Source organism: Anomaloglossus baeobatrachus, chromosome 3 (genome assembly GCF_048569485.1).
Source record: "Anomaloglossus baeobatrachus isolate aAnoBae1 chromosome 3, aAnoBae1.hap1, whole genome shotgun sequence".
Taxonomy (NCBI): domain Eukaryota; kingdom Metazoa; phylum Chordata; class Amphibia; order Anura; family Aromobatidae; genus Anomaloglossus; species Anomaloglossus baeobatrachus.
In genome coordinates this window covers 698,240,270-698,267,631 of record NC_134355.1, presented here as the reverse complement: position 1 = coordinate 698,267,631, position 27,362 = coordinate 698,240,270, and the positions used below count along the sequence as shown (strand labels likewise).

General features: G+C 45.4%; 19 non-coding genes across 19 annotated transcripts; 14 read left to right on the top strand and 5 right to left on the bottom strand.

Moving 5' to 3' along the window:
* Nucleotides 1-513: 513 nt before the first annotated feature.
* Nucleotides 514-587, bottom strand: TRNAN-GUU (transfer RNA asparagine (anticodon GUU)). The gene has a single exon. It is a non-coding gene; the product is annotated as a tRNA-Asn (tRNA).
* A 676-nt stretch (nt 588-1,263) lies between these two features.
* TRNAA-UGC (transfer RNA alanine (anticodon UGC)) lies at nt 1,264-1,336 on the top strand. Its single transcript has one exon. It is a non-coding gene; the product is annotated as a tRNA-Ala (tRNA).
* A 588-nt stretch (nt 1,337-1,924) lies between these two features.
* Nucleotides 1,925-1,997, top strand: TRNAA-CGC (transfer RNA alanine (anticodon CGC)). Its single transcript has one exon. It is a non-coding gene; the product is annotated as a tRNA-Ala (tRNA).
* Nucleotides 1,998-4,038: 2,041 nt separating this feature from the next.
* On the top strand, nt 4,039-4,111 carry TRNAA-UGC (transfer RNA alanine (anticodon UGC)). The gene has a single exon. It is a non-coding gene; the product is annotated as a tRNA-Ala (tRNA).
* Nucleotides 4,112-4,712: 601 nt separating this feature from the next.
* TRNAA-CGC (transfer RNA alanine (anticodon CGC)) lies at nt 4,713-4,785 on the top strand. The gene has a single exon. It is a non-coding gene; the product is annotated as a tRNA-Ala (tRNA).
* A 2,041-nt stretch (nt 4,786-6,826) lies between these two features.
* On the top strand, nt 6,827-6,899 carry TRNAA-CGC (transfer RNA alanine (anticodon CGC)). Its single transcript has one exon. It is a non-coding gene; the product is annotated as a tRNA-Ala (tRNA).
* Nucleotides 6,900-8,940: 2,041 nt separating this feature from the next.
* Nucleotides 8,941-9,013, top strand: TRNAA-CGC (transfer RNA alanine (anticodon CGC)). Its single transcript has one exon. It is a non-coding gene; the product is annotated as a tRNA-Ala (tRNA).
* A 2,041-nt stretch (nt 9,014-11,054) lies between these two features.
* TRNAA-CGC (transfer RNA alanine (anticodon CGC)) lies at nt 11,055-11,127 on the top strand. Its single transcript has one exon. It is a non-coding gene; the product is annotated as a tRNA-Ala (tRNA).
* A 2,040-nt stretch (nt 11,128-13,167) lies between these two features.
* On the top strand, nt 13,168-13,240 carry TRNAA-CGC (transfer RNA alanine (anticodon CGC)). Its single transcript has one exon. It is a non-coding gene; the product is annotated as a tRNA-Ala (tRNA).
* A 617-nt stretch (nt 13,241-13,857) lies between these two features.
* TRNAN-GUU (transfer RNA asparagine (anticodon GUU)) lies at nt 13,858-13,931 on the bottom strand. Its single transcript has one exon. It is a non-coding gene; the product is annotated as a tRNA-Asn (tRNA).
* A 1,337-nt stretch (nt 13,932-15,268) lies between these two features.
* Nucleotides 15,269-15,341, top strand: TRNAA-CGC (transfer RNA alanine (anticodon CGC)). Its single transcript has one exon. It is a non-coding gene; the product is annotated as a tRNA-Ala (tRNA).
* A 617-nt stretch (nt 15,342-15,958) lies between these two features.
* TRNAN-GUU (transfer RNA asparagine (anticodon GUU)) lies at nt 15,959-16,032 on the bottom strand. The gene has a single exon. It is a non-coding gene; the product is annotated as a tRNA-Asn (tRNA).
* A 1,350-nt stretch (nt 16,033-17,382) lies between these two features.
* On the top strand, nt 17,383-17,455 carry TRNAA-CGC (transfer RNA alanine (anticodon CGC)). Its single transcript has one exon. It is a non-coding gene; the product is annotated as a tRNA-Ala (tRNA).
* Nucleotides 17,456-18,072: 617 nt separating this feature from the next.
* Nucleotides 18,073-18,146, bottom strand: TRNAN-GUU (transfer RNA asparagine (anticodon GUU)). Its single transcript has one exon. It is a non-coding gene; the product is annotated as a tRNA-Asn (tRNA).
* A 1,337-nt stretch (nt 18,147-19,483) lies between these two features.
* On the top strand, nt 19,484-19,556 carry TRNAA-CGC (transfer RNA alanine (anticodon CGC)). The gene has a single exon. It is a non-coding gene; the product is annotated as a tRNA-Ala (tRNA).
* Nucleotides 19,557-20,173: 617 nt separating this feature from the next.
* TRNAN-GUU (transfer RNA asparagine (anticodon GUU)) lies at nt 20,174-20,247 on the bottom strand. The gene has a single exon. It is a non-coding gene; the product is annotated as a tRNA-Asn (tRNA).
* Nucleotides 20,248-21,597: 1,350 nt separating this feature from the next.
* Nucleotides 21,598-21,670, top strand: TRNAA-CGC (transfer RNA alanine (anticodon CGC)). Its single transcript has one exon. It is a non-coding gene; the product is annotated as a tRNA-Ala (tRNA).
* A 2,042-nt stretch (nt 21,671-23,712) lies between these two features.
* TRNAA-CGC (transfer RNA alanine (anticodon CGC)) lies at nt 23,713-23,785 on the top strand. The gene has a single exon. It is a non-coding gene; the product is annotated as a tRNA-Ala (tRNA).
* Nucleotides 23,786-25,813: 2,028 nt separating this feature from the next.
* Nucleotides 25,814-25,886, top strand: TRNAA-CGC (transfer RNA alanine (anticodon CGC)). The gene has a single exon. It is a non-coding gene; the product is annotated as a tRNA-Ala (tRNA).
* The last annotated feature ends 1,476 nt before the right edge of the window (nt 25,887-27,362 follow it).

Sequence of the window (27,362 nt, the reverse complement as noted above, 5' to 3'; positions counted from 1 at the left end):
AATAGCTCAGCTGGTAGAGCCAAAGACTGTAGATGTAAATGAGCAAATCCTTGGGTTGCTGGTTCAATTCCAGCTCGAAGGATGTTTGCGCGTTCTATCGGAGGGCTCATCCTGCTAGTAAACACAGCCCAGCTATGCTCCCTCTGTCCACCTACAAACAGCTCTTCTAGAAGGGTTTCCTCCGTTGTACCTGAGGAGTTCAAAACGTAAGCACAAAGCAACAGAGAGTTTTTTGTTGGGAGAGCAGCTCAGCCGAAAGCTAACGTGGAACCTTTTACACCCCTAGAATGCTACTCGAGCCAAAGAGACCATCGCCCCTGAATAAACACAGCCCAGCTAAGCTGCTTCCGTCCACATACAAAGAGCTCTTTTCCAAAAGTCTCCTCCATTCTAACTCGGGAGTTCAAAACGTAGGCAGCGAGCAACAGAGTTATTTGTCGGGAGAGCAATTGAAAGACGACGTGGAACCTTCTTCACTCGTACATAGGCTGCTACTTAAGCAAAAAAGACCATCGTCCCTGGGTGGGCTTGAACCACCATCCTTTCGGTTAACAGCCGAACGCGCTAACCAATTGCGCCACAGAGACGCAAACAGATCTTTCTACAGGAACTCTCAGCCAGGCAGGCCAGGCACAGGTTTCTCAGATCAACTTTTTAACATAATATGACAAAAAGAAATCAGCAAAAACAAAGAGACAATTGCTGATGCTCAGGAGGACTCGAGGCGCCGACAATAAGCTCCTGCTGATGGATTCCATCACAAAGACCAAATACATTTTAGCCACTTTTGAAAAGTCAGTCGATAAATAGACCTTCTCAACGAACAGACCACCGGCAGCAGAGTGGCGCAGCGGAAGCGTGCTCGGCCCATAACCCAGAGGTCGATGGATCGAAACCATCCTCTGCTAATTGATTCTTTTTATACAGGTCATCATTATATTTCTTCGATAAGACTGATATTGTGCTACATTGCAACTTTCGTCTCCAAACTATTAAGGGGTTTTTTATTGCTTACCCCTCGGTTCTTCGTAGATATGTAAAGGGTTTGCTTGGAAGAGGTGTGCATGTATTTGTAAGCCACCCTTCACCTTTTAAACTCCTCCGATGATCTTCTACTATGGTAAAATGGAACTCACACTGTAAAAAAAAAAGCAAGCTATTCTTACATAAAAATTGCCATATAGCATTGCAGCTTCTCACCTGACATGATGAGAAAATCACCGTGAAGTGTGGCAAGAAACTAAAGGCAGACCTGTCATGCCAGGGGGATTAGCTCAAGTGGTAGAGCGCTCGCTTTGCATGCGAGAGGCAGCGGGATCGATGCCCGCATTCTCCAAGAGTTATTTTTCACATGGTAGCAGTGATTGTCTTTTTACCTCATGCTCAAAACTCCAACAGCTAAAACTAGGAGGCTTTCGATCAAGGACAAAACAAGCCTTCGATAGCTCAGCTGGTAGAGCCGAAGACTGTAGAAGAAAGTTAGCAATCCTTAGGTCGCTGGTTCAATTCCGGCTCGAAGGAGTTTTGCGCATTCTATCGGAAGGTTCATCCGGCTGGGAAACACAGCCCAGCTATGCTCGTTCCGTCCACCTACAAACAGCTCTTCTAGAAAGGTCTCCTCCGTTGTACCTGAGGAGTGAGGAGATCAAAACGTAAGCACAAATCAACAGAGAGTTTTTTGTCTTCTCCGTAGATATGTAAAGGCTTTGCTTGGAAGAGGCGTGCATGCATTTGGAAGCCACCCTTCACCTTGTAAAGTCCTCCGATGATCTTCTACTATGGCAACATGGAACTCACACTTAAAAAAAAAAAAAGCTATTCTTACAGAAAAAAAATACCATATAACAATGCAGCTTCTCACCTGACATGATAAGAAAATCCCTATGAAGTGTGGCAAGAAACTAAAGGCACAACTGTCACGCCAGGGGAATTAGCTCAAGTGGTAGAGCGCTCGCTTCGCATGTGAGAGGCAGCGGGATCGATGCCCGCATTCTCCAAGAGTTATTTTTCACATGGTAGCAGTGATTGCCTTTTCACCTCATGCTCAAAACTCCAACAGCTAAAACTAGGAGGCTTTCAACCAAGGCCAAGACAAGCCTTCAATAGCTCAGCTGGTAGAGCCAAAGACTGTAGATGTAAATGAGCAAATCCTTGGGTTGCTGGTTCAATTCCAGCTCGAAGGATGTTTGCGCGTTCTATCGGAGGGCTCATCCTGCTAGTAAACACAGCCCAGCTATGCTCCCTCTGTCCACCTACAAACAGCTCTTCTAGAAGGGTCTCCTCCGTTGTACCTGAGGAGTTCAAAACGTAAGCACAAAGCAACAGAGAGTTTTTTGTTGGGAGAGCAGCTCAGCCGAAAGCTAAGGTGGAACCTTTTACACCCCTAGAATGCTACTCGAGCCAAAGAGACCATCGCCCCTGAATAAACACAGTCCAGCTAAGCTGCTTCCGTCCACATACAAAGAGCTCTTTTCCAAAAGTCTCCTCCATTCTAACTCGGGAGTTCAAAACGTAGGCAGCGAGCAACAGAGTTATTTGTCGGGAGAGCAATTGAAAGACGACGTGGAACCTTCTTCACTCGTACATAGGCTGCTACTTAAGCAAAAAAGACCATCGTCCCTGGGTGGGCTTGAACCACCATCCTTTCGGTTAACAGCCGAACACGCTAACCAATTGCGCCACAGAGACGCAAACAGATCTTTCTACAGGAACTCTCAGCCAGGCAGGCCAGGCACAGGTTTCTCAGATCAACTTTTTAACATAATATGACAAAAAGAAATCAGCAAAAACAAAGAGACAATTGCTGATGCTCAGGAGGACTCGAGGCGCCGACAATAAGCTCCTGCTGATGGATTCCATCACAAAGACCAAATACATTTTAGCCACTTTTGAAAAGTCAGTCGATAAATAGACCTTCTCAACTAACAGACCACCGGCAGCAGAGTGGCGCAGCGGAAGCGTGCTGGGCCCATAACCCAGAGGTCGATGGATCGAAACCATCCTCTGCTAATTGATTCTTTTTATACAGGTCATCATTATATTTCTTCGATAAGACTGATATTGTGCTACATTGCAACTTTCGTCTCCAAACTATTAAGGGGTTTTTTATTGCTTACCCCTCGGTTCTTCGTAGATATGTAAAGGGTTTGCTTGGAAGAGGTGTGCATGTATTTGTAAGCCACCCTTCACCTTTTAAACTCCTCCGATGATCTTCTACTATGGTAAAATGGAACTCACACTGTAAAAAAAAAAGCAAGCTATTCTTACATAAAAATTGCCATATAGCATTGCAGCTTCTCACCTGACATGATGAGAAAATCACCGTGAAGTGTGGCAAGAAACTAAAGGCAGACCTGTCATGCCAGGGGGATTAGCTCAAGTGGTAGAGCGCTCGGTTTGCATGCGAGAGGCAGCGGGATCGATGCCCGCATTCTCCAAGAGTTATTTTTCACATGGTAGCAGTGATTGTCTTTTTACCTCATGCTCAAAACTCCAACAGCTAAAACTAGGAGGCTTTCGATCAAGGACAAAACAAGCCTTCGATAGCTCAGCTGGTAGAGCCGAAGACTGTAGAAGAAAGTTAGCAATCCTTAGGTCGCTGGTTCAATTCCGGCTCGAAGGAGTTTTGCGCATTCTATCGGAAGGTTCATCCGGCTGGGAAACACAGCCCAGCTATGCTCGTTCCGTCCACCTACAAACAGCTCTTCTAGAAAGGTCTCCTCCGTTGTACCTGAGGAGTGAGGAGATCAAAACGTAAGCACAAATCAACAGAGAGTTTTTTGTCTTCTCCGTAGATATGTAAAGGCTTTGCTTGGAAGAGGCGTGCATGTATTTGGAAGCCACCCTTCACCTTGTAAAGTCCTCCGATGATCTTCTACTATGGCAACATGGAACTCACACTTAAAAAAAAAAAAAAAAAAAAAAAAAAGCTATTCTTACAGAAAAAAAATACCATATAACAATGCAGCTTCTCACCTGACATGATAAGAAAATCCCTATGAAGTGTGGCAAGAAACTAAAGGCACAACTGTCACGCCAGGGGGATTAGCTCAAGTGGTAGAGCGCTCGCTTTGCATGCGAGAGGCAGCGGGATCGATGCCCGCATTCTCCAAGAGTTATTTTTCACATGGTAGCAGTGATTGTCTTTTTACCTCATGCTCAAAACTCCAACAGCTAAAACTAGGAGGCTTTCGATCAAGGACAAAACAAGCCTTCGATAGCTCAGCTGGTAGAGCCGAAGACTGTAGAAGAAAGTTAGCAATCCTTAGGTCGCTGGTTCAATTCCGGCTCGAAGGAGTTTTGCGCATTCTATCGGAAGGTTCATCCGGCTGGGAAACACAGCCCAGCTATGCTCGTTCCGTCCACCTACAAACAGCTCTTCTAGAAAGGTCTCCTCCGTTGTACCTGAGGAGTGAGGAGATCAAAACGTAAGCACAAATCAACAGAGAGTTTTTTGTCTTCTCCGTAGATATGTAAAGGCTTTGCTTGGAAGAGGCGTGCATGTATTTGGAAGCCACCCTTCACCTTGTAAAGTCCTCCGATGATCTTCTACTATGGCAACATGGAACTCACACTTAAAAAAAAAAAAAAAAAAAAAAAAAAGCTATTCTTACAGAAAAAAAATACCATATAACAATGCAGCTTCTCACCTGACATGATAAGAAAATCCCTATGAAGTGTGGCAAGAAACTAAAGGCACAACTGTCACGCCAGGGGAATTAGCTCAAGTGGTAGAGCGCTCGCTTCGCATGTGAGAGGCAGCGGGATCGATGCCCGCATTCTCCAAGAGTTATTTTTCACATGGTAGCAGTGATTGCCTTTTCACCTCATGCTCAAAACTCCAACAGCTAAAACTAGGAGGCTTTCAACCAAGGCCAAGACAAGCCTTCAATAGCTCAGCTGGTAGAGCCAAAGACTGTAGATGTAAATGAGCAAATCCTTGGGTTGCTGGTTCAATTCCAGCTCGAAGGATGTTTGCGCGTTCTATCGGAGGGCTCATCCTGCTAGTAAACACAGCCCAGCTATGCTCCCTCTGTCCACCTACAAACAGCTCTTCTAGAAGGGTCTACTCCGTTGTACCTGAGGAGTTCAAAACGTAAGCACAAAGCAACAGAGAGTTTTTTGTTGGGAGAGCAGCTCAGCCGAAAGCTAACGTGGAACCTTTTACACCCCTAGAATGCTACTCGAGCCAAAGAGACCATCGCCCCTGAATAAACACAGTCCAGCTAAGCTGCTTCCGTCCACATACAAAGAGCTCTTTTCCAAAAGTCTCCTCCATTCTAACTCGGGAGTTCAAAACGTAGGCAGCGAGCAACAGAGTTATTTGTCGGGAGAGCAATTGAAAGACGACGTGGAACCTTCTTCACTCGTACATAGGCTGCTACTTAAGCAAAAAAGACCATCGTCCCTGGGTGGGCTTGAACCACCATCCTTTCGGTTAACAGCCGAACACGCTAACCAATTGCGCCACAGAGACGCAAACAGATCTTTCTACAGGAACTCTCAGCCAGGCAGGCCAGGCACAGGTTTCTCAGATCAACTTTTTAACATAATATGACAAAAAGAAATCAGCAAAAACAAAGAGACAATTGCTGATGCTCAGGAGGACTCGAGGCGCCGACAATAAGCTCCTGCTGATGGATTCCATCACAAAGACCAAATACATTTTAGCCACTTTTGAAAAGTCAGTCGATAAATAGACCTTCTCAACTAACAGACCACCGGCAGCAGAGTGGCGCAGCGGAAGCGTGCTGGGCCCATAACCCAGAGGTCGATGGATCGAAACCATCCTCTGCTAATTGATTCTTTTTATACAGGTCATCATTATATTTCTTCGATAAGACTGATATTGTGCTACATTGCAACTTTCGTCTCCAAACTATTAAGGGGTTTTTTATTGCTTACCCCTCGGTTCTTCGTAGATATGTAAAGGGTTTGCTTGGAAGAGGTGTGCATGTATTTGTAAGCCACCCTTCACCTTTTAAACTCCTCCGATGATCTTCTACTATGGTAAAATGGAACTCACACTGTAAAAAAAAAAGCAAGCTATTCTTACATAAAAATTGCCATATAGCATTGCAGCTTCTCACCTGACATGATGAGAAAATCACCGTGAAGTGTGGCAAGAAACTAAAGGCAGACCTGTCATGCCAGGGGGATTAGCTCAAGTGGTAGAGCGCTCGGTTTGCATGCGAGAGGCAGCGGGATCGATGCCCGCATTCTCCAAGAGTTATTTTTCACATGGTAGCAGTGATTGTCTTTTTACCTCATGCTCAAAACTCCAACAGCTAAAACTAGGAGGCTTTCGATCAAGGACAAAACAAGCCTTCGATAGCTCAGCTGGTAGAGCCGAAGACTGTAGAAGAAAGTTAGCAATCCTTAGGTCGCTGGTTCAATTCCGGCTCGAAGGAGTTTTGCGCATTCTATCGGAAGGTTCATCCGGCTGGGAAACACAGCCCAGCTATGCTCGTTCCGTCCACCTACAAACAGCTCTTCTAGAAAGGTCTCCTCCGTTGTACCTGAGGAGTGAGGAGATCAAAACGTAAGCACAAATCAACAGAGAGTTTTTTGTCTTCTCCGTAGATATGTAAAGGCTTTGCTTGGAAGAGGCGTGCATGTATTTGGAAGCCACCCTTCACCTTGTAAAGTCCTCCGATGATCTTCTACTATGGCAACATGGAACTCACACTTAAAAAAAAAAAAAAAAAAAAAAAAAAGCTATTCTTACAGAAAAAAAATACCATATAACAATGCAGCTTCTCACCTGACATGATAAGAAAATCCCTATGAAGTGTGGCAAGAAACTAAAGGCACAACTGTCACGCCAGGGGAATTAGCTCAAGTGGTAGAGCGCTCGCTTCGCATGTGAGAGGCAGCGGGATCGATGCCCGCATTCTCCAAGAGTTATTTTTCACATGGTAGCAGTGATTGCCTTTTCACCTCATGCTCAAAACTCCAACAGCTAAAACTAGGAGGCTTTCAACCAAGGCCAAGACAAGCCTTCAATAGCTCAGCTGGTAGAGCCAAAGACTGTAGATGTAAATGAGCAAATCCTTGGGTTGCTGGTTCAATTCCAGCTCGAAGGATGTTTGCGCGTTCTATCGGAGGGCTCATCCTGCTAGTAAACACAGCCCAGCTATGCTCCCTCTGTCCACCTACAAACAGCTCTTCTAGAAGGGTCTCCTCCGTTGTACCTGAGGAGTTCAAAACGTAAGCACAAAGCAACAGAGAGTTTTTTGTTGGGAGAGCAGCTCAGCCGAAAGCTAACGTGGAACCTTTTACACCCCTAGAATGCTACTCGAGCCAAAGAGACCATCGCCCCTGAATAAACACAGTCCAGCTAAGCTGCTTCCGTCCACATACAAAGAGCTCTTTTCCAAAAGTCTCCTCCATTCTAACTCGGGAGTTCAAAACGTAGGCAGCGAGCAACAGAGTTATTTGTCGGGAGAGCAATTGAAAGACGACGTGGAACCTTCTTCACTCGTACATAGGCTGCTACTTAAGCAAAAAAGACCATCGTCCCTGGGTGGGCTTGAACCACCATCCTTTCGGTTAACAGCCGAACACGCTAACCAATTGCGCCACAGAGACGCAAACAGATCTTTCTACAGGAACTCTCAGCCAGGCAGGCCAGGCACAGGTTTCTCAGATCAACTTTTTAACATAATATGACAAAAAGAAATCAGCAAAAACAAAGAGACAATTGCTGATGCTCAGGAGGACTCGAGGCGCCGACAATAAGCTCCTGCTGATGGATTCCATCACAAAGACCAAATACATTTTAGCCACTTTTGAAAAGTCAGTCGATAAATAGACCTTCTCAACTAACAGACCACCGGCAGCAGAGTGGCGCAGCGGAAGCGTGCTGGGCCCATAACCCAGAGGTCGATGGATCGAAACCATCCTCTGCTAATTGATTCTTTTTATACAGGTCATCATTATATTTCTTCGATAAGACTGATATTGTGCTACATTGCAACTTTCGTCTCCAAACTATTAAGGGGTTTTTTATTGCTTACCCCTCGGTTCTTCGTAGATATGTAAAGGGTTTGCTTGGAAGAGGTGTGCATGTATTTGTAAGCCACCCTTCACCTTTTAAACTCCTCCGATGATCTTCTACTATGGTAAAATGGAACTCACACTGTAAAAAAAAAAGCAAGCTATTCTTACATAAAAATTGCCATATAGCATTGCAGCTTCTCACCTGACATGATGAGAAAATCACCGTGAAGTGTGGCAAGAAACTAAAGGCAGACCTGTCATGCCAGGGGGATTAGCTCAAGTGGTAGAGCGCTCGGTTTGCATGCGAGAGGCAGCGGGATCGATGCCCGCATTCTCCAAGAGTTATTTTTCACATGGTAGCAGTGATTGTCTTTTTACCTCATGCTCAAAACTCCAACAGCTAAAACTAGGAGGCTTTCGATCAAGGACAAAACAAGCCTTCGATAGCTCAGCTGGTAGAGCCGAAGACTGTAGAAGAAAGTTAGCAATCCTTAGGTCGCTGGTTCAATTCCGGCTCGAAGGAGTTTTGCGCATTCTATCGGAAGGTTCATCCGGCTGGGAAACACAGCCCAGCTATGCTCGTTCCGTCCACCTACAAACAGCTCTTCTAGAAAGGTCTCCTCCGTTGTACCTGAGGAGTGAGGAGATCAAAACGTAAGCACAAATCAACAGAGAGTTTTTTGTCTTCTCCGTAGATATGTAAAGGCTTTGCTTGGAAGAGGCGTGCATGTATTTGGAAGCCACCCTTCACCTTGTAAAGTCCTCCGATGATCTTCTACTATGGCAACATGGAACTCACACTTAAAAAAAAAAAAAAAAAAAAAAAAAAGCTATTCTTACAGAAAAAAAATACCATATAACAATGCAGCTTCTCACCTGACATGATAAGAAAATCCCTATGAAGTGTGGCAAGAAACTAAAGGCACAACTGTCACGCCAGGGGAATTAGCTCAAGTGGTAGAGCGCTCGCTTCGCATGTGAGAGGCAGCGGGATCGATGCCCGCATTCTCCAAGAGTTATTTTTCACATGGTAGCAGTGATTGCCTTTTCACCTCATGCTCAAAACTCCAACAGCTAAAACTAGGAGGCTTTCAACCAAGGCCAAGACAAGCCTTCAATAGCTCAGCTGGTAGAGCCAAAGACTGTAGATGTAAATGAGCAAATCCTTGGGTTGCTGGTTCAATTCCAGCTCGAAGGATGTTTGCGCGTTCTATCGGAGGGCTCATCCTGCTAGTAAACACAGCCCAGCTATGCTCCCTCTGTCCACCTACAAACAGCTCTTCTAGAAGGGTCTACTCCGTTGTACCTGAGGAGTTCAAAACGTAAGCACAAAGCAACAGAGAGTTTTTTGTTGGGAGAGCAGCTCAGCCGAAAGCTAACGTGGAACCTTTTACACCCCTAGAATGCTACTCGAGCCAAAGAGACCATCGCCCCTGAATAAACACAGTCCAGCTAAGCTGCTTCCGTCCACATACAAAGAGCTCTTTTCCAAAAGTCTCCTCCATTCTAACTCGGGAGTTCAAAACGTAGGCAGCGAGCAACAGAGTTATTTGTCGGGAGAGCAATTGAAAGACGACGTGGAACCTTCTTCACTCGTACATAGGCTGCTACTTAAGCAAAAAAGACCATCGTCCCTGGGTGGGCTTGAACCACCATCCTTTCGGTTAACAGCCGAACACGCTAACCAATTGCGCCACAGAGACGCAAACAGATCTTTCTACAGGAACTCTCAGCCAGGCAGGCCAGGCACAGGTTTCTCAGATCAACTTTTTAACATAATATGACAAAAAGAAATCAGCAAAAACAAAGAGACAATTGCTGATGCTCAGGAGGACTCGAGGCGCCGACAATAAGCTCCTGCTGATGGATTCCATCACAAAGACCAAATACATTTTAGCCACTTTTGAAAAGTCAGTCGATAAATAGACCTTCTCAACTAACAGACCACCGGCAGCAGAGTGGCGCAGCGGAAGCGTGCTGGGCCCATAACCCAGAGGTCGATGGATCGAAACCATCCTCTGCTAATTGATTCTTTTTATACAGGTCATCATTATATTTCTTCGATAAGACTGATATTGTGCTACATTGCAACTTTCGTCTCCAAACTATTAAGGGGTTTTTTATTGCTTACCCCTCGGTTCTTCGTAGATATGTAAAGGGTTTGCTTGGAAGAGGTGTGCATGTATTTGTAAGCCACCCTTCACCTTTTAAACTCCTCCGATGATCTTCTACTATGGTAAAATGGAACTCACACTGTAAAAAAAAAAGCAAGCTATTCTTACATAAAAATTGCCATATAGCATTGCAGCTTCTCACCTGACATGATGAGAAAATCACCGTGAAGTGTGGCAAGAAACTAAAGGCAGACCTGTCATGCCAGGGGGATTAGCTCAAGTGGTAGAGCGCTCGGTTTGCATGCGAGAGGCAGCGGGATCGATGCCCGCATTCTCCAAGAGTTATTTTTCACATGGTAGCAGTGATTGTCTTTTTACCTCATGCTCAAAACTCCAACAGCTAAAACTAGGAGGCTTTCGATCAAGGACAAAACAAGCCTTCGATAGCTCAGCTGGTAGAGCCGAAGACTGTAGAAGAAAGTTAGCAATCCTTAGGTCGCTGGTTCAATTCCGGCTCGAAGGAGTTTTGCGCATTCTATCGGAAGGTTCATCCGGCTGGGAAACACAGCCCAGCTATGCTCGTTCCGTCCACCTACAAACAGCTCTTCTAGAAAGGTCTCCTCCGTTGTACCTGAGGAGTGAGGAGATCAAAACGTAAGCACAAATCAACAGAGAGTTTTTTGTCTTCTCCGTAGATATGTAAAGGCTTTGCTTGGAAGAGGCGTGCATGTATTTGGAAGCCACCCTTCACCTTGTAAAGTCCTCCGATGATCTTCTACTATGGCAACATGGAACTCACACTTAAAAAAAAAAAAAAAAAAAAAAAAAAGCTATTCTTACAGAAAAAAAATACCATATAACAATGCAGCTTCTCACCTGACATGATAAGAAAATCCCTATGAAGTGTGGCAAGAAACTAAAGGCACAACTGTCACGCCAGGGGAATTAGCTCAAGTGGTAGAGCGCTCGCTTCGCATGTGAGAGGCAGCGGGATCGATGCCCGCATTCTCCAAGAGTTATTTTTCACATGGTAGCAGTGATTGCCTTTTCACCTCATGCTCAAAACTCCAACAGCTAAAACTAGGAGGCTTTCAACCAAGGCCAAGACAAGCCTTCAATAGCTCAGCTGGTAGAGCCAAAGACTGTAGATGTAAATGAGCAAATCCTTGGGTTGCTGGTTCAATTCCAGCTCGAAGGATGTTTGCGCGTTCTATCGGAGGGCTCATCCTGCTAGTAAACACAGCCCAGCTATGCTCCCTCTGTCCACCTACAAACAGCTCTTCTAGAAGGGTCTCCTCCGTTGTACCTGAGGAGTTCAAAACGTAAGCACAAAGCAACAGAGAGTTTTTTGTTGGGAGAGCAGCTCAGCCGAAAGCTAACGTGGAACCTTTTACACCCCTAGAATGCTACTCGAGCCAAAGAGACCATCGCCCCTGAATAAACACAGTCCAGCTAAGCTGCTTCCGTCCACATACAAAGAGCTCTTTTCCAAAAGTCTCCTCCATTCTAACTCGGGAGTTCAAAACGTAGGCAGCGAGCAACAGAGTTATTTGTCGGGAGAGCAATTGAAAGACGACGTGGAACCTTCTTCACTCGTACATAGGCTGCTACTTAAGCAAAAAAGACCATCGTCCCTGGGTGGGCTTGAACCACCATCCTTTCGGTTAACAGCCGAACACGCTAACCAATTGCGCCACAGAGACGCAAACAGATCTTTCTACAGGAACTCTCAGCCAGGCAGGCCAGGCACAGGTTTCTCAGATCAACTTTTTAACATAATATGACAAAAAGAAATCAGCAAAAACAAAGAGACAATTGCTGATGCTCAGGAGGACTCGAGGCGCCGACAATAAGCTCCTGCTGATGGATTCCATCACAAAGACCAAATACATTTTAGCCACTTTTGAAAAGTCAGTCGATAAATAGACCTTCTCAACTAACAGACCACCGGCAGCAGAGTGGCGCAGCGGAAGCGTGCTGGGCCCATAACCCAGAGGTCGATGGATCGAAACCATCCTCTGCTAATTGATTCTTTTTATACAGGTCATCATTATATTTCTTCGATAAGACTGATATTGTGCTACATTGCAACTTTCGTCTCCAAACTATTAAGGGGTTTTTTATTGCTTACCCCTCGGTTCTTCGTAGATATGTAAAGGGTTTGCTTGGAAGAGGTGTGCATGTATTTGTAAGCCACCCTTCACCTTTTAAACTCCTCCGATGATCTTCTACTATGGTAAAATGGAACTCACACTGTAAAAAAAAAAGCAAGCTATTCTTACATAAAAATTGCCATATAGCATTGCAGCTTCTCACCTGACATGATGAGAAAATCACCGTGAAGTGTGGCAAGAAACTAAAGGCAGACCTGTCATGCCAGGGGGATTAGCTCAAGTGGTAGAGCGCTCGGTTTGCATGCGAGAGGCAGCGGGATCGATGCCCGCATTCTCCAAGAGTTATTTTTCACATGGTAGCAGTGATTGTCTTTTTACCTCATGCTCAAAACTCCAACAGCTAAAACTAGGAGGCTTTCGATCAAGGACAAAACAAGCCTTCGATAGCTCAGCTGGTAGAGCCGAAGACTGTAGAAGAAAGTTAGCAATCCTTAGGTCGCTGGTTCAATTCCGGCTCGAAGGAGTTTTGCGCATTCTATCGGAAGGTTCATCCGGCTGGGAAACACAGCCCAGCTATGCTCGTTCCGTCCACCTACAAACAGCTCTTCTAGAAAGGTCTCCTCCGTTGTACCTGAGGAGTGAGGAGATCAAAACGTAAGCACAAATCAACAGAGAGTTTTTTGTCTTCTCCGTAGATATGTAAAGGCTTTGCTTGGAAGAGGCGTGCATGTATTTGGAAGCCACCCTTCACCTTGTAAAGTCCTCCGATGATCTTCTACTATGGCAACATGGAACTCACACTTAAAAAAAAAAAAAAAAAAAAAAAAAGCTATTCTTACAGAAAAAAAATACCATATAACAATGCAGCTTCTCACCTGACATGATAAGAAAATCCCTATGAAGTGTGGCAAGAAACTAAAGGCACAACTGTCACGCCAGGGGAATTAGCTCAAGTGGTAGAGCGCTCGCTTCGCATGTGAGAGGCAGCGGGATCGATGCCCGCATTCTCCAAGAGTTATTTTTCACATGGTAGCAGTGATTGCCTTTTCACCTCATGCTCAAAACTCCAACAGCTAAAACTAGGAGGCTTTCAACCAAGGCCAAGACAAGCCTTCAATAGCTCAGCTGGTAGAGCCAAAGACTGTAGATGTAAATGAGCAAATCCTTGGGTTGCTGGTTCAATTCCAGCTCGAAGGATGTTTGCGCGTTCTATCGGAGGGCTCATCCTGCTAGTAAACACAGCCCAGCTATGCTCCCTCTGTCCACCTACAAACAGCTCTTCTAGAAGGGTCTCCTCCGTTGTACCTGAGGAGTTCAAAACGTAAGCACAAAGCAACAGAGAGTTTTTTGTTGGGAGAGCAGCTCAGCCGAAAGCTAACGTGGAACCTTTTACACCCCTAGAATGCTACTCGAGCCAAAGAGACCATCGCCCCTGAATAAACACAGTCCAGCTAAGCTGCTTCCGTCCACATACAAAGAGCTCTTTTCCAAAAGTCTCCTCCATTCTAACTCGGGAGTTCAAAACGTAGGCAGCGAGCAACAGAGTTATTTGTCGGGAGAGCAATTGAAAGACGACGTGGAACCTTCTTCACTCGTACATAGGCTGCTACTTAAGCAAAAAAGACCATCGTCCCTGGGTGGGCTTGAACCACCATCCTTTCGGTTAACAGCCGAACGCGCTAACCAATTGCGCCACAGAGACGCAAACAGATCTTTCTACAGGAACTCTCAGCCAGGCAGGCCAGGCACAGGTTTCTCAGATCAACTTTTTAACATAATATGACAAAAAGAAATCAGCAAAAACAAAGAGACAATTGCTGATGCTCAGGAGGACTCGAGGCGCCGACAATAAGCTCCTGCTGATGGATTCCATCACAAAGACCAAATACATTTTAGCCACTTTTGAAAAGTCAGTCGATAAATAGACCTTCTCAACGAACAGACCACCGGCAGCAGAGTGGCGCAGCGGAAGCGTGCTGGGCCCATAACCCAGAGGTCGATGGATCGAAACCATCCTCTGCTAATTGATTCTTTTTATACAGGTCATCATTATATTTCTTCGATAAGACTGATATTGTGCTACATTGCAACTTTCGTCTCCAAACTATTAAGGGGTTTTTTATTGCTTACCCCTCGGTTCTTCGTAGATATGTAAAGGGTTTGCTTGGAAGAGGTGTGCATGTATTTGTAAGCCACCCTTCACCTTTTAAACTCCTCCGATGATCTTCTACTATGGTAAAATGGAACTCACACTGTAAAAAAAAAAGCAAGCTATTCTTACATAAAAATTGCCATATAGCATTGCAGCTTCTCACCTGACATGATGAGAAAATCACCGTGAAGTGTGGCAAGAAACTAAAGGCAGACCTGTCATGCCAGGGGGATTAGCTCAAGTGGTAGAGCGCTCGGTTTGCATGCGAGAGGCAGCGGGATCGATGCCCGCATTCTCCAAGAGTTATTTTTCACATGGTAGCAGTGATTGTCTTTTTACCTCATGCTCAAAACTCCAACAGCTAAAACTAGGAGGCTTTCGATCAAGGACAAAACAAGCCTTCGATAGCTCAGCTGGTAGAGCCGAAGACTGTAGAAGAAAGTTAGCAATCCTTAGGTCGCTGGTTCAATTCCGGCTCGAAGGAGTTTTGCGCATTCTATCGGAAGGTTCATCCGGCTGGGAAACACAGCCCAGCTATGCTCGTTCCGTCCACCTACAAACAGCTCTTCTAGAAAGGTCTCCTCCGTTGTACCTGAGGAGTGAGGAGATCAAAACGTAAGCACAAATCAACAGAGAGTTTTTTGTCTTCTCCGTAGATATGTAAAGGCTTTGCTTGGAAGAGGCGTGCATGTATTTGGAAGCCACCCTTCACCTTGTAAAGTCCTCCGATGATCTTCTACTATGGCAACATGGAACTCACACTTAAAAAAAAAAAAAGCTATTCTTACAGAAAAAAAATACCATATAACAATGCAGCTTCTCACCTGACATGATAAGAAAATCCCTATGAAGTGTGGCAAGAAACTAAAGGCACAACTGTCACGCCAGGGGAATTAGCTCAAGTGGTAGAGCGCTCGCTTCGCATGTGAGAGGCAGCGGGATCGATGCCCGCATTCTCCAAGAGTTATTTTTCACATGGTAGCAGTGATTGCCTTTTCACCTCATGCTCAAAACTCCAACAGCTAAAACTAGGAGGCTTTCAACCAAGGCCAAGACAAGCCTTCAATAGCTCAGCTGGTAGAGCCAAAGACTGTAGATGTAAATGAGCAAATCCTTGGGTTGCTGGGTCAATTCCAGCTCGAAGGATGTTTGCGCGTTCTATCGGAGGGCTCATCCTGCTAGTAAACACAGCCCAGCTATGCTCCCTCTGTCCACCTACAAACAGCTCTTCTAGAAGGGTCTCCTCCGTTGTACCTGAGGAGCTCAAAACGTAAGCACAAAGCAACAGAGAGTTTTTTGTTGGGAGAGCAGCTCAGCCGAAAGCTAACGTGGAACCTTTTACACCCCTAGAATGCTACTCGAGCCAAAGAGACCATCGCCCCTGAATAAACACAGCCCAGCTAAGCTGCTTCCGTCCACATACAAAGAGCTCTTTTCCAAAAGTCTCCTCCATTCTAACTCGGGAGTTCAAAACGTAGGCAGCGAGCAACAGAGTTATTTGTCGGGAGAGCAATTGAAAGACGACGTGGAACCTTCTTCACTCGTACATAGGCTGCTACTTAAGCAAAAAAGACCATCGTCCCTGGGTGGGCTTGAACCACCATCCTTTCGGTTAACAGCCGAACGCGCTAACCAATTGCGCCACAGAGACGCAAACAGATCTTTCTACAGGAACTCTCAGCCAGGCAGGCCAGGCACAGGTTTCTCAGATCAACTTTTTAACATAATATGACAAAAAGAAATCAGCAAAAACAAAGAGACAATTGCTGATGCTCAGGAGGACTCGAGGCGCCGACAATAAGCTCCTGCTGATGGATTCCATCACAAAGACCAAATACATTTTAGCCACTTTTGAAAAGTCAGTCGATAAATAGACCTTCTCAACGAACAGACCACCGGCAGCAGAGTGGCGCAGCGGAAGCGTGCTCGGCCCATAACCCAGAGGTCGATGGATCGAAACCATCCTCTGCTAATTGATTCTTTTTATACAGGTCATCATTATATTTCTTCGATAAGACTGATATTGTGCTACATTGCAACTTTCGTCTCCAAACTATTAAGGGGTTTTTTATTGCTTACCCCTCGGTTCTTCGTAGATATGTAAAGGGTTTGCTTGGAAGAGGTGTGCATGTATTTGTAAGCCACCCTTCACCTTTTAAACTCCTCCGATGATCTTCTACTATGGTAAAATGGAACTCACACTGTAAAAAAAAAAGCAAGCTATTCTTACATAAAAATTGCCATATAGCATTGCAGCTTCTCACCTGACATGATGAGAAAATCACCGTGAAGTGTGGCAAGAAACTAAAGGCAGACCTGTCATGCCAGGGGGATTAGCTCAAGTGGTAGAACGCTCGGTTTGCATGCGAGAGGCAGCGGGATCGATGCCCGCATTCTCCAAGAGTTATTTTTCACATGGTAGCAGTGATTGTCTTTTTACCTCATGCTCAAAACTCCAACAGCTAAAACTAGGAGGCTTTCGATCAAGGACAAAACAAGCCTTCGATAGCTCAGCTGGTAGAGCCGAAGACTGTAGAAGAAAGTTAGCAATCCTTAGGTCGCTGGTTCAATTCCGGCTCGAAGGAGTTTTGCGCATTCTATCGGAAGGTTCATCCGGCTGGGAAACACAGCCCAGCTATGCTCGTTCCGTCCACCTACAAACAGCTCTTCTAGAAAGGTCTCCTCCGTTGTACCTGAGGAGTGAGGAGATCAAAACGTAAGCACAAATCAACAGAGAGTTTTTTGTCTTCTCCGTAGATATGTAAAGGCTTTGCTTGGAAGAGGCGTGCATGTATTTGGAAGCCACCCTTCACCTTGTAAAGTCCTCCGATGATCTTCTACTATGGCAACATGGAACTCACACTTAAAAAAAAAAAAAAAAAAAAAAAAAAGCTATTCTTACAGAAAAAAAATACCATATAACAATGCAGCTTCTCACCTGACATGATAAGAAAATCCCTATGAAGTGTGGCAAGAAACTAAAGGCACAACTGTCACGCCAGGGGAATTAGCTCAAGTGGTAGAGCGCTCGCTTCGCATGTGAGAGGCAGCGGGATCGATGCCCGCATTCTCCAAGAGTTATTTTTCACATGGTAGCAGTGATTGCCTTTTCACCTCATGCTCAAAACTCCAACAGCTAAAACTAGGAGGCTTTCAACCAAGGCCAAGACAAGCCTTCAATAGCTCAGCTGGTAGAGCCAAAGACTGTAGATGTAAATGAGCAAATCCTTGGGTTGCTGGTTCAATTCCAGCTCGAAGGATGTTTGCGCGTTCTATCGGAGGGCTCATCCTGCTAGTAAACACAGCCCAGCTATGCTCCCTCTGTCCACCTACAAACAGCTCTTCTAGAAGGGTCTCCTCCGTTGTACCTGAGGAGTTCAAAACGTAAGCACAAAGCAACAGAGAGTTTTTTGTTGGGAGAGCAGCTCAGCCGAAAGCTAACGTGGAACCTTTTACACCCCTAGAATGCTACTCGAGCCAAAGAGACCATCGCCCCTGAATAAACACAGTCCAGCTAAGCTGCTTCCGTCCACATACAAAGAGCTCTTTTCCAAAAGTCTCCTCCATTCTAACTCGGGAGTTCAAAACGTAGGCAGCGAGCAACAGAGTTATTTGTCGGGAGAGCAATTGAAAGACGACGTGGAACCTTCTTCACTCGTACATAGGCTGCTACTTAAGCAAAAAAGACCATCGTCCCTGGGTGGGCTTGAACCACCATCCTTTCGGTTAACAGCCGAACGCGCTAACCAATTGCGCCACAGAGACGCAAACAGATCTTTCTACAGGAACTCTCAGCCAGGCAGGCCAGGCACAGGTTTCTCAGATCAACTTTTTAACATAATATGACAAAAAGAAATCAGCAAAAACAAAGAGACAATTGCTGATGCTCAGGAGGACTCGAGGCGCCGACAATAAGCTCCTGCTGATGGATTCCATCACAAAGACCAAATACATTTTAGCCACTTTTGAAAAGTCAGTCGATAAATAGACCTTCTCAACGAACAGACCACCGGCAGCAGAGTGGCGCAGCGGAAGCGTGCTGGGCCCATAACCCAGAGGTCGATGGATCGAAACCATCCTCTGCTAATTGATTCTTTTTATACAGGTCATCATTATATTTCTTCGATAAGACTGATATTGTGCTACATTGCAACTTTCGTCTCCAAACTATTAAGGGGTTTTTTATTGCTTACCCCTCGGTTCTTCGTAGATATGTAAAGGGTTTGCTTGGAAGAGGTGTGCATGTATTTGTAAGCCACCCTTCACCTTTTAAACTCCTCCGATGATCTTCTACTATGGTAAAATGGAACTCACACTGTAAAAAAAAAAGCAAGCTATTCTTACATAAAAATTGCCATATAGCATTGCAGCTTCTCACCTGACATGATGAGAAAATCACCGTGAAGTGTGGCAAGAAACTAAAGGCAGACCTGTCATGCCAGGGGGATTAGCTCAAGTGGTAGAGCGCTCGGTTTGCATGCGAGAGGCAGCGGGATCGATGCCCGCATTCTCCAAGAGTTATTTTTCACATGGTAGCAGTGATTGTCTTTTTACCTCATGCTCAAAACTCCAACAGCTAAAACTAGGAGGCTTTCGATCAAGGACAAAACAAGCCTTCCATAGCTCAGCTGGTAGAGCCGAAGACTGTAGAAGAAAGTTAGCAATCCTTAGGTCGCTGGTTCAATTCCGGCTCGAAGGAGTTTTGCGCATTCTATCGGAAGGTTCATCCGGCTGGGAAACACAGCCCAGCTATGCTCGTTCCGTCCACCTACAAACAGCTCTTCTAGAAAGGTCTCCTCCGTTGTACCTGAGGAGTGAGGAGATCAAAACGTAAGCACAAATCAACAGAGAGTTTTTTGTCTTCTCCGTAGATATGTAAAGGCTTTGCTTGGAAGAGGCGTGCATGTATTTGGAAGCCACCCTTCACCTTGTAAAGTCCTCCGATGATCTTCTACTATGGCAACATGGAACTCACACTTAAAAAAAAAAAAAGCTATTCTTACAGAAAAAAAATACCATATAACAATGCAGCTTCTCACCTGACATGATAAGAAAATCCCTATGAAGTGTGGCAAGAAACTAAAGGCACAACTGTCACGCCAGGGGAATTAGCTCAAGTGGTAGAGCGCTCGCTTCGCATGTGAGAGGCAGCGGGATCGATGCCCGCATTCTCCAAGAGTTATTTTTCACATGGTAGCAGTGATTGCCTTTTCACCTCATGCTCAAAACTCCAACAGCTAAAACTAGGAGGCTTTCAACCAAGGCCAAGACAAGCCTTCAATAGCTCAGCTGGTAGAGCCAAAGACTGTAGATGTAAATGAGCAAATCCTTGGGTTGCTGGGTCAATTCCAGCTCGAAGGATGTTTGCGCGTTCTATCGGAGGGCTCATCCTGCTAGTAAACACAGCCCAGCTATGCTCCCTCTGTCCACCTACAAACAGCTCTTCTAGAAGGGTCTCCTCCGTTGTACCTGAGGAGCTCAAAACGTAAGCACAAAGCAACAGAGAGTTTTTTGTTGGGAGAGCAGCTCAGCCGAAAGCTAACGTGGAACCTTTTACACCCCTAGAATGCTACTCGAGCCAAAGAGACCATCGCCCCTGAATAAACACAGCCCAGCTAAGCTGCTTCCGTCCACATACAAAGAGCTCTTTTCCAAAAGTCTCCTCCATTCTAACTCGGGAGTTCAAAACGTAGGCAGCGAGCAACAGAGTTATTTGTCGGGAGAGCAATTGAAAGACGACGTGGAACCTTCTTCACTCGTACATAGGCTGCTACTTAAGCAAAAAAGACCATCGTCCCTGGGTGGGCTTGAACCACCATCCTTTCGGTTAACAGCCGAACGCGCTAACCAATTGCGCCACAGAGACACAAACAGATCTTTCTACAGGAACTCTCAGCCAGGCAGGCCAGGCACAGGTTTCTCAGATCAACTTTTTAACATAATATGACAAAAAGAAATCAGCAAAAACAAAGAGACAATTGCTGATGCTCAGGAGGACTCGAGGCGCCGACAATAAGCTCCTGCTGATGGATTCCATCACAAAGACCAAATACATTTTAGCCACTTTTGAAAAGTCAGTCGATAAATAGACCTTCTCAACGAACAGACCACCGGCAGCAGAGTGGCGCAGCGGAAGCGTGCTCGGCCCATAACCCAGAGGTCGATGGATCGAAACCATCCTCTGCTAATTGATTCTTTTTATACAGGTCATCATTATATTTCTTCGATAAGACTGATATTGTGCTACATTGCAACTTTCGTCTCCAAACTATTAAGGGGTTTTTTATTGCTTACCCCTCGGTTCTTCGTAGATATGTAAAGGGTTTGCTTGGAAGAGGTGTGCATGTATTTGTAAGCCACCCTTCACCTTTTAAACTCCTCCGATGATCTTCTACTATGGTAAAATGGAACTCACACTGTAAAAAAAAAAGCAAGCTATTCTTACATAAAAATTGCCATATAGCATTGCAGCTTCTCACCTGACATGATGAGAAAATCACCGTGAAGTGTGGCAAGAAACTAAAGGCAGACCTGTCATGCCAGGGGGATTAGCTCAAGTGGTAGAACGCTCGGTTTGCATGCGAGAGGCAGCGGGATCGATGCCCGCATTCTCCAAGAGTTATTTTTCACATGGTAGCAGTGATTGTCTTTTTACCTCATGCTCAAAACTCCAACAGCTAAAACTAGGAGGCTTTCGATCAAGGACAAAACAAGCCTTCGATAGCTCAGCTGGTAGAGCCGAAGACTGTAGAAGAAAGTTAGCAATCCTTAGGTCGCTGGTTCAATTCCGGCTCGAAGGAGTTTTGCGCATTCTATCGGAAGGTTCATCCGGCTGGGAAACACAGCCCAGCTATGCTCGTTCCGTCCACCTACAAACAGCTCTTCTAGAAAGGTCTCCTCCGTTGTACCTGAGGAGTGAGGAGATCAAAACGTAAGCACAAATCAACAGAGAGTTTTTTGTCTTCTCCGTAGATATGTAAAGGCTTTGCTTGGAAGAGGCGTGCATGTATTTGGAAGCCACCCTTCACCTTGTAAAGTCCTCCGATGATCTTCTACTATGGCAACATGGAACTCACACTTAAAAAAAAAAAAAAAAAAAAAAAAAAGCTATTCTTACAGAAAAAAAATACCATATAACAATGCAGCTTCTCACCTGACATGATAAGAAAATCCCTATGAAGTGTGGCAAGAAACTAAAGGCACAACTGTCACGCCAGGGGAATTAGCTCAAGTGGTAGAGCGCTCGCTTCGCATGTGAGAGGCAGCGGGATCGATGCCCGCATTCTCCAAGAGTTATTTTTCACATGGTAGCAGTGATTGCCTTTTCACCTCATGCTCAAAACTCCAACAGCTAAAACTAGGAGGCTTTCAACCAAGGCCAAGACAAGCCTTCAATAGCTCAGCTGGTAGAGCCAAAGACTGTAGATGTAAATGAGCAAATCCTTGGGTTGCTGGTTCAATTCCAGCTCGAAGGATGTTTGCGCGTTCTATCGGAGGGCTCATCCTGCTAGTAAACACAGCCCAGCTATGCTCCCTCTGTCCACCTACAAACAGCTCTTCTAGAAGGGTCTCCTCCGTTGTACCTGAGGAGTTCAAAACGTAAGCACAAAGCAACAGAGAGTTTTTTGTTGGGAGAGCAGCTCAGCCGAAAGCTAACGTGGAACCTTTTACACCCCTAGAATGCTACTCGAGCCAAAGAGACCATCGCCCCTGAATAAACACAGTCCAGCTAAGCTGCTTCCGTCCACATACAAAGAGCTCTTTTCCAAAAGTCTCCTCCATTCTAACTCGGGAGTTCAAAACGTAGGCAGCGAGCAACAGAGTTATTTGTCGGGAGAGCAATTGAAAGACGACGTGGAACCTTCTTCACTCGTACATAGGCTGCTACTTAAGCAAAAAAGACCATCGTCCCTGGGTGGGCTTGAACCACCATCCTTTCGGTTAACAGCCGAACACGCTAACCAATTGCGCCACAGAGACGCAAACAGATCTTTCTACAGGAACTCTCAGCCAGGCAGGCCAGGCACAGGTTTCTCAGATCAACTTTTTAACATAATATGACAAAAAGAAATCAGCAAAAACAAAGAGACAATTGCTGATGCTCAGGAGGACTCGAGGCGCCGACAATAAGCTCCTGCTGATGGATTCCATCACAAAGACCAAATACATTTTAGCCACTTTTGAAAAGTCAGTCGATAAATAGACCTTCTCAACTAACAGACCACCGGCAGCAGAGTGGCGCAGCGGAAGCGTGCTGGGCCCATAACCCAGAGGTCGATGGATCGAAACCATCCTCTGCTAATTGATTCTTTTTATACAGGTCATCATTATATTTCTTCGATAAGACTGATATTGTGCTACATTGCAACTTTCGTCTCCAAACTATTAAGGGGTTTTTTATTGCTTACCCCTCGGTTCTTCGTAGATATGTAAAGGGTTTGCTTGGAAGAGGTGTGCATGTATTTGTAAGCCACCCTTCACCTTTTAAACTCCTCCGATGATCTTCTACTATGGTAAAATGGAACTCACACTGTAAAAAAAAAAGCAAGCTATTCTTACATAAAAATTGCCATATAGCATTGCAGCTTCTCACCTGACATGATGAGAAAATCACCGTGAAGTGTGGCAAGAAACTAAAGGCAGACCTGTCATGCCAGGGGGATTAGCTCAAGTGGTAGAGCGCTCGGTTTGCATGCGAGAGGCAGCGGGATCGATGCCCGCATTCTCCAAGAGTTATTTTTCACATGGTAGCAGTGATTGTCTTTTTACCTCATGCTCAAAACTCCAACAGCTAAAACTAGGAGGCTTTCGATCAAGGACAAAACAAGCCTTCGATAGCTCAGCTGGTAGAGCCGAAGACTGTAGAAGAAAGTTAGCAATCCTTAGGTCGCTGGTTCAATTCCGGCTCGAAGGAGTTTTGCGCATTCTATCGGAAGGTTCATCCGGCTGGGAAACACAGCCCAGCTATGCTCGTTCCGTCCACCTACAAACAGCTCTTCTAGAAAGGTCTCCTCCGTTGTACCTGAGGAGTGAGGAGATCAAAACGTAAGCACAAATCAACAGAGAGTTTTTTGTCTTCTCCGTAGATATGTAAAGGCTTTGCTTGGAAGAGGCGTGCATGTATTTGGAAGCCACCCTTCACCTTGTAAAGTCCTCCGATGATCTTCTACTATGGCAACATGGAACTCACACTTAAAAAAAAAAAAAAAAAAAAAAAAAAAGCTATTCTTACAGAAAAAAAATACCATATAACAATGCAGCTTCTCACCTGACATGATAAGAAAATCCCTATGAAGTGTGGCAAGAAACTAAAGGCACAACTGTCACGCCAGGGGAATTAGCTCAAGTGGTAGAGCGCTCGCTTCGCATGTGAGAGGCAGCGGGATCGATGCCCGCATTCTCCAAGAGTTATTTTTCACATGGTAGCAGTGATTGCCTTTTCACCTCATGCTCAAAACTCCAACAGCTAAAACTAGGAGGCTTTCAACCAAGGCCAAGACAAGCCTTCAATAGCTCAGCTGGTAGAGCCAAAGACTGTAGATGTAAATGAGCAAATCCTTGGGTTGCTGGTTCAATTCCAGCTCGAAGGATGTTTGCGCGTTCTATCGGAGGGCTCATCCTGCTAGTAAACACAGCCCAGCTATGCTCCCTCTGTCCACCTACAAACAGCTCTTCTAGAAGGGTCTCCTCCGTTGTACCTGAGGAGTTCAAAACGTAAGCACAAAGCAACAGAGAGTTTTTTGTTGGGAGAGCAGCTCAGCCGAAAGCTAACGTGGAACCTTTTACACCCCTAGAATGCTACTCGAGCCAAAGAGACCATCGCCCCTGAATAAACACAGTCCAGCTAAGCTGCTTCCGTCCACATACAAAGAGCTCTTTTCCAAAAGTCTCCTCCATTCTAACTCGGGAGTTCAAAACGTAGGCAGCGAGCAACAGAGTTATTTGTCGGGAGAGCAATTGAAAGACGACGTGGAACCTTCTTCACTCGTACATAGGCTGCTACTTAAGCAAAAAAGACCATCGTCCCTGGGTGGGCTTGAACCACCATCCTTTCGGTTAACAGCCGAACGCGCAAACCAATTGCGCCACAGAGACGCAAACAGATCTTTCTACAGGAACTCTCAGCCAGGCAGGCCAGGCACAGGTTTCTCAGATCAACTTTTTAACATAATATGACAAAAAGAAATCAGCAAAAACAAAGAGACAATTGCTGATGCTCAGGAGGACTCGAGGCGCCGACAATAAGCTCCTGCTGATGGATTCCATCACAAAGACCAAATACATTTTAGCCACTTTTGAAAAGTCAGTCGATAAATAGACCTTCTCAACGAACAGACCACCGGCAGCAGAGTGGCGCAGCGGAAGCGTGCTGGGCCCATAACCCAGAGGTCGATGGATCGAAACCATCCTCTGCTAATTGATTCTTTTTATACAGGTCATCATTATATTTCTTCGATAAGACTGATATTGTGCTACATTGCAACTTTCGTCTCCAAACTATTAAGGGGTTTTTTATTGCTTACCCCTCGGTTCTTCGTAGATATGTAAAGGGTTTGCTTGGAAGAGGTGTGCATGTATTTGTAAGCCACCCTTCACCTTTTAAACTCCTCCGATGATCTTCTACTATGGTAAAATGGAACTCACACTGTAAAAAAAAAAGCAAGCTATTCTTACATAAAAATTGCCATATAGCATTGCAGCTTCTCACCTGACATGATGAGAAAATCACCGTGAAGTGTGGCAAGAAACTAAAGGCAGACCTGTCATGCCAGGGGGATTAGCTCAAGTGGTAGAGCGCTCGGTTTGCATGCGAGAGGCAGCGGGATCGATGCCCGCATTCTCCAAGAGTTATTTTTCACATGGTAGCAGTGATTGTCTTTTTACCTCATGCTCAAAACTCCAACAGCTAAAACTAGGAGGCTTTCGATCAAGGACAAAACAAGCCTTCGATAGCTCAGCTGGTAGAGCCGAAGACTGTAGAAGAAAGTTAGCAATCCTTAGGTCGCTGGTTCAATTCCGGCTCGAAGGAGTTTTGCGCATTCTATCGGAAGGTTCATCCGGCTGGGAAACACAGCCCAGCTATGCTCGTTCCGTCCACCTACAAACAGCTCTTCTAGAAAGGTCTCCTCCGTTGTACCTGAGGAGTGAGGAGATCAAAACGTAAGCACAAATCAACAGAGAGTTTTTTGTCTTCTCCGTAGATATGTAAAGGCTTTGCTTGGAAGAGGCGTGCATGTATTTGGAAGCCACCCTTCACCTTGTAAAGTCCTCCGATGATCTTCTACTATGGCAACATGGAACTCACACTTAAAAAAAAAAAAAGCTATTCTTACAGAAAAAAAATACCATATAACAATGCAGCTTCTCACCTGACATGATAAGAAAATCCCTATGAAGTGTGGCAAGAAACTAAAGGCACAACTGTCACGCCAGGGGAATTAGCTCAAGTGGTAGAGCGCTCGCTTCGCATGTGAGAGGCAGCGGGATCGATGCCCGCATTCTCCAAGAGTTATTTTTCACATGGTAGCAGTGATTGCCTTTTCACCTCATGCTCAAAACTCCAACAGCTAAAACTAGGAGGCTTTCAACCAAGGCCAAGACAAGCCTTCAATAGCTCAGCTGGTAGAGCCAAAGACTGTAGATGTAAATGAGCAAATCCTTGGGTTGCTGGGTCAATTCCAGCTCGAAGGATGTTTGCGCGTTCTATCGGAGGGCTCATCCTGCTAGTAAACACAGCCCAGCTATGCTCCCTCTGTCCACCTACAAACAGCTCTTCTAGAAGGGTCTCCTCCGTTGTACCTGAGGAGCTCAAAACGTAAGCACAAAGCAACAGAGAGTTTTTTGTTGGGAGAGCAGCTCAGCCGAAAGCTAACGTGGAACCTTTTACACCCCTAGAATGCTACTCGAGCCAAAGAGACCATCGCCCCTGAATAAACACAGCCCAGCTAAGCTGCTTCCGTCCACATACAAAGAGCTCTTTTCCAAAAGTCTCCTCCATTCTAACTCGGCAGTTCAAAACGTAGGCAGCGAGCAACAGAGTTATTTGTCGGGAGATCAATTGAAAGACGACGTGGAACCTTCTTCACTCGTACATAGGCTGCTACTTAAGCAAAAAAGACCATCGTCCCTGGGTGGGCTTGAACCACCATCCTTTCGGTTAACAGCCTAACGCGCTAACCAATTGCGCCACAGAGACGCAAACAGATCTTTCTACAGGAACTCTCAGCCAGGCAGGCCAGGCACAGGTTTCTCAGATCAACTTTTTAACATAATATGACAAAAAGAAATCAGCAAAAACAAAGAGACAATTGCTGATGCTCAGGAGGACTCGAGGCGCCGACAATAAGCTCCTGCTGATGGATTCCATCACAAAGACCAAATACATTTTAGCCACTTTTGAAAAGTCAGTCGATAAATAGACCTTCTCAACGAACAGACCACCGGCAGCAGAGTGGCGCAGCGGAAGCGTGCTGGGCCCATAACCCAGAGGTCGATGGATCGAAACCATCCTCTGCTAATTGATTCTTTTTATACAGGTCATCATTATATTTCTTCGATAAGACTGTTATTGTGCTACATTGCAACTTTCGTCTCCAAACTATTAAGGGGTTTTTTATTGCTTACCCCTCGGTTCTTCGTAGATATGTAAAGGGTTTGCTTGGAAGAGGTGTGCATGTATTTGTAAGCCACCCTTCACCTTTTAAACTCCTCCGATGATCTTCTACTATGGTAAAATGGAACTCACACTGTAAAAAAAAAAGCAAGCTATTCTTACATAAAAATTGCCATATAGCATTGCAGCTTCTCACCTGACATGATGAGAAAATCACCGTGAAGTGTGGCAAGAAACTAAAGGCAGACCTGTCATGCCAGGGGGATTAGCTCAAGTGGTAGAGCGCTCGGTTTGCATGCGAGAGGCAGCGGGATCGATGCCCGCATTCTCCAAGAGTTATTTTTCACATGGTAGCAGTGATTGTCTTT